Here is a 6,000-nt window from a genome sequence, read left to right as displayed (position 1 = left end):
TCATTTTGCATCTGCCCCTTTGGCCTCTCCCTGGGTCAGAAGCTTCGCTCGATGTTGTTCCATGGCCGTCCTGTCTCATTTTAACCGTTGCGTGATGTTCCAGTGGGTGAATCATAATTATTACCCTGATGGAAGTCTACCCGTTTTCCTCCACTATAAATCATCTCTGGCAACGTGCTTTTATTGATTTAGCGTCTTTCTTCATTTCAGTTCTTTCCTCTGGTCAGTTCCCAAGAAGGAGAGAGTTTGGGTCAAAGGGCGGGAAGGCACAAATGATTCTTGGTGTGAACTGTTAGAGTTTTCCAGAAGATGTTTCTTTTTCTATTTTCCAGCTCAAAAAATCATAATGCTCTTTTTCAACCACGGAGAAGAAAGCAAAAATTCTACTCCCCAGAAGTTCCCACTACTAACATTTGGACAACCATCCCTCCAAGCGTCTCTCGATGCATTCGTATACATAGAGATGCAGAAATAAAAATAGTTTCTCACCAAAGGGACCATATTCATGTGCCAATTTTGCAAGCTGTTTTTTTACTCAACAGCATGTCCTGGGTTTTTCTCATTGGTTCTGCCACCAACAGGGCCTATGTGGTGGCGTTATGTAGTGTAGTCATAGCTGTGAGCCAAGAGCCATGCCAAGAATTCTATCTATATTAGCTCGTTTAAGCCCCACACCAATCCAGTGAGATAAGTTCTATTATTATTCGTGCCCATTTTATAGATGCGAGAACAGGCTCGGAGAGGTAACCGACTACCCCAGGTCCCCTAGGTGGGAAGTGGCGGGACTGGCACTGAGTTTGCATTCTCCAGGGGTCCGAAACCCATGTGTATACAAATAACACACGAATACATTCTTATTGTTAAAAGCACTAACCGTACAAGCATGCCCACAGCATAGAAAGTAACGTGTGCAGGTCCCCCTCTATACTCCACAGAGTTTCAGCATGTGTGTCCATGAAGTTTAGGTTCAAGTTTATGTGACAGAGAACCAAAGTAACATAAGCTAAAGCAAATGAATAATGTTTCTTTTTCTTCCAGGTAGAAGAGGTCTGCCCTTGAACCTGACCAACTTACACAGGCCTCCCTTTCTTTGATGACCTTTCTTATTGTGATCAAGCCCCCAGGGAGAGGCCAAATGCCTTTCTGAGGAGCAGTGGGGCACAAGCAAGGTCTGGGCTCCTGGAGGTTGCTTTAGATCACTGAAGAGGCAAATACCCTTCTTCTGGGTCCCCCCACCACCACCACCAATTCATGAACAATACAAGTAAGTGATGCAAACTGTCCAGCAGGCAACCCTAATCTTGAACAAGGTCTGCAGGTTCCGGGGACAATTCAACAATCCTACTCAACGCACCCCCCAGCTTGGATGTACTTGGATGTACCTGGATAACACGCTAAGTGAAGGAAACCAGATGCACAAGGCCACATACTATATGACTTCACATACCTGAAATGTCCAGAATAGTTACATCCATAGAGATAGAAAGTAGATGAGGGGACGCCTGGGTGGCTCAGTGGGTTAAGCCTCTGCCTTCAGCTCAGGTCCTGATCTCAGGGTCCTGAGATTGAGTCCTGCATTGGGCTCTCTGCTCGGCAGGGAGCCTGCTTTCCTTCCTCTCTCTGCCTGTCTCTCTGCCTACTTGTGATCTCTGTCAAATAAATATTTTTTTAAAAAGATTTATTTATTCATTTAAGAGAGAGAGCAAGAGCCTATGAGCAGGGGGAACGGCAAACGGGGGAGGGGGAGGGAGGCGCTGAGCAGACTTCCTGCTGAGCGGGGAGCCTGACACCAGGTTCAATCCCAGGACCCTGAGATCAAGACTTGAGCCAAAATCAAGAGTCAGATGCTTAAATGACTGAGCCACCCAGACGCCCCAAGAAATGATTTAACATATATTAAGTATGTGAATTCAATCTCTAAAGGTCACATGCCTTTTAGGAATTTTTTTTCTATCAGCTCGATCTGGACCACTCTACAAATCCCACAGAGTTTAAGCTAAATGGCAGCTAACCTCCCTGAGGGCTCACCGTGGCCTTGGTAGCCTTCTAAGAACTTCAACTGTACTTCTTATTTTAAATTGAGATAAAATTCACATGACACTTCAAATAACATAGAATTCACCATTAAGGGGCACCTGACCGGCTCAGTCAGTGGAGCCTGTGACTCTTGACCTCAGGGTTGTGAGATCCAGCCCCACATTGGGCATAGAGATGACTCAAAGAAAAGTAAAATCTTTCTTTTTTTAAAAAAAGATTTTATTTATTTACTTGAGAAAGAGAGAGTGTGTGAGCAAGGGAGCGAGCACAAGTGGGGAGGGGCAGAAGGAGAGGGAGAAACAGACTCCCCGCTGAGCAGGGACCCCCCCCCCACCCCGATGCAGGGCTCCATCCCAGGATCCCAGGATCATTTCCTGAGCCAAAGACAGATGCTTAACAGACTGAGGCACCCAGATGCCCCCAAAATCTTTTTATTTTTTTAGATTTATTTATTTATCTGAGAAAGAGGAAGAGCAGTGGTGGAAGGGCAGAGGGAGAGAGAGAATCTCAAGCAGACTCCCCACTGAGCATGGGGCCAGACTTGGCTTTATCTCACAACCCTGATGTCATGACCTGAGCTGAAACAAAGGGTTGGATACTTAACCGACTGAGCTACCTAGGTGCCCCAAGGAAAAAGAAAATCTTAAAAAAAAAATTCACCATTTAAAGTGTACAATTCAGTGGGTTTTACTATATTCATAAAGTTATGCAACCATCACCAGTATCTAGTTCCAGAACATTTCTGTCACCCTGGAAAGAAACCCGTATCCATTAGCAGACACTCTTCAACCCCCCACCCCCCACCCTCCATCCCTGGCAAACACTCATCTACTTTCTTTTTTTTTTTTTTTTTAAGATTTGATTTATTTGTTTGAAAGAGAGAGATCACAAGTAGGCAGAGAGGCAGGCAGAGAGAGGAGGAAGCAAGCTCCCACTGAGCAGAGCCTGATGTGGGGCTCGATCCCAGGACCCTGAGATCATGACCTGAGCTGAAGGCAGAGGTCTTAACTACTGAGCCACCCAGGTGCCCAGAATAAATAAATCTTAAAAAAAAAAAAAGGCATTTCTTAACATACAGTTTCTTCTTCCATTTATTTTCGTACTGTTTCAATTGTATATACTTTATTTTTTTTTTAATATTTTATTTATTTATTTGACAGAGATTTCAAGTAGGCAGAGAGGCAGGCAGAGAGAGAGAGAGGAGGAAGCAGGCTCCCCGCTGAGCAGAGAGCCCAATGCGGGGCTCGATCCCAGGACCCTGGGATCATGACCTGAGCTGAAGGCAGAGGCTTTAACCCACTGAGCCACCCAGGCGCCCCTGTATATACTTTATATACATGTTATGCATACATATAATAGATATAAACATTTATTTGTGTGGTGTTTCAAAATCTGATTTTTGTAGTGTGCTGGCTGGCTCAGTCAGTACAGCATGTGACTCTTGGTCTCAGGGTCGTGAGTTCATACCCCACGCGTGGGCATGGAGATTACTTAAAAGAATAATAATAAAATTTGATTTTCTTGACCGCTGTAGATATTTTAAAGATGTGAGCCTTGGGCTTCCAAGGCTTAGGCTGCCTTTGCTTTTGAAGCCTCCATTGAGTCTTGAGTCCAAGGCTGCTGTGTGACTGGGCCCATCTGCTCAGGCCAGGCCATTCACTCTATTGATTATGAGCTGTGTGATCTGGGACAAGACAGATTTAGCAAATAAAAATACAGACATTCAGTTACATTTGACATTCAGATAAGACAATACATTTTTAGTGTATGTTCCAAGTATTGCATGGGACATACTTATACTAAAAAACATATGTATATATCTGTGGTTTTTTAAGATTTTATTTATTTATTTGAGAGAGAGAGAGAGGGCACGAGTGGGGTGAGGGGCAGAAGGAGAAGCAGACTCCCTGCTGAGCAGGGGGCCTGATGCAGGACTCAGTCCCAGGACCCCAGGATCATGACCTCAACCAAAGGCAGATGCTTAACAGACTGAGCCACCCAGGTGCCCTGTATATGTTTGTCTTATCTGAAATTCTAATTTAATAGGGCATTCTGTAATATTACTCTAGCAACCTTGAACATGAACCTCATTACCTAGGAAAGAGTTTTCGAATGGAATCTTATTTAATTCTTACAACTCCCTGTTTTTACCACAGAACAGACAGGCTCCGAGAGGTTAAGTGACCTAGCTCAAAGTCCCCCAGCCAGAAAATTATTGAGCTGGGATTTGAACTTGGTTGTGTGGAATTTGGATGCTCTGCTAAAATGGAACTCTAGAACACTAAGCCGTGATCCACTTACTGATAACATAGGAGTCATGAACTAACTTGGGAAGGACACAAGTTTTCACTGACTGAGGAGGAATGTAGAAAAAGTGTTAGAGAATCAAATCTGAGGCAGCGTCTATACGGCCCCATCGATACAAATCTTCTATGGCTGCCGTAACACACCGCCACAAACTTGGAGGCCCAAAACAACACAAACTTTGTATCTTACAGTGCCATAGGTCACGAGTCGGAAATGGCTAAAATCCAGGTGTCCACAGAGCTGTTCCCCCTGGGGCTCTAGGAAAAAGTGGCGGCGTCTTGACTTTTCTAGCGACTAAAGCCTGTGGCATTTTTTGGCTCATGGCCACATCGCTCTGACTCTACCTCCTGCCATCATCTCCTTCTCTGACTCTGACCCCCCTGCCTCTCTCTCTTACAAGGACCCAGTGATTGGGCCCGTGGGATAATTCAGGGGAAACTCCCCTTCTCTCCCCCCTCTGCAGATCACATCTGTGAAGCCCTTTTTTGCTGTGTTGAGGTAACCAACTCACAGCTTCTGGCGATGAGGATGTGGAAATCTTTGGGGAGTTATCCCTCTGCCTACCGCACAGTCTACGAGAGAAATTAGTGGAATGGAGTGCTCTGGGCCTTGACTACAATCCCTTTCCTCTGCAGTTTTCAGAGACTGACACACAGTGGACTTTTGGTTTTTGCTTTGCACTGGTCCTGGGAAGTAGAGGAAGGCAGGAGCCCATTCTGTAAGGGAAGCCGAGGAGGGGAGACCCAGGGCCTGAGTCACACAGCCAGAGAGAGAGTTGGGCCCAGAGCCTTTCATCAGCATCTTCTCTCCTGGATCCAGGCCATGTGCCACTAGAACAGTGTTCTCACTGGTGGCCTGAGGCAATTCCTCAGGTAGCCGCCTCCCCTCCCCGAGTCTAGTGGAGCTGCTCCCTCAGCCCTCATCCTCCCCTCAGCAATCAGCCTTCTCCTGACCAGAACAAGGAGGGAGGGCACGAGAGAGGGAAGGAACTGGCAGAGAACCTCCAACCTCAGCACAGAGCCCCAGACCTTGATGTCCACTCACCTCAGGGATGTCCTTGATAGCGGTCCAGACAGATGGTCCCAGCGATTTCCACACCAGAGGCAAGCTCTGGTTCTTAGAAAAGTCTTACAGCAAACCTCCTGGGAATGTCACTGTGGTTTATGGTTTTGCCTTTGAGTGCTGCTTCCCAGGGGACCAGGTTCCCTCCCTGCCCCACAGATACTGGAAGGCAGTTACCAGGAACCTACTGGGGCTTCTCCAGGCTTCTCCCCACCCCCACCCATCGTCGATGGCTTCCAAGTGCCAGACACTATTCCAGGAACCGGGATCCAGCCGCGAGTCTGACTGGCAAGCGGCCCACTCCCCAGGCCCTCACGCTTCGGTGGGAGCTGGCCAACAGAAGGATGGGGTAAGGATTTTGAGGACAGTGAAACAGGATGAGACGACAGAGGGTGACAGCGACTCGGGGGCCCGTGCTGTCCCCACTCCAGAGAGGAGAGAGGTGGTTTAGGAAGGGCGATGTTGAGATGCTAATCTGCGGTTTACTCCAGAGCTCCCTTTGCTCCTCACCCCTACTCTGTGTAGCCTAAAAGTCTCCCCTTGAGTCCTTCTCCAGGGAGAGGAAGGGCAGTTCGAGCCTGGGGGCGGTGTCTG

This window comes from Meles meles, chromosome 18 (genome assembly GCF_922984935.1).
Source record: "Meles meles chromosome 18, mMelMel3.1 paternal haplotype, whole genome shotgun sequence".
In the NCBI taxonomy this organism is placed as follows: Eukaryota; Metazoa; Chordata; class Mammalia; order Carnivora; family Mustelidae; genus Meles; species Meles meles.
Note: the sequence above shows the minus strand (reverse complement) of the source record.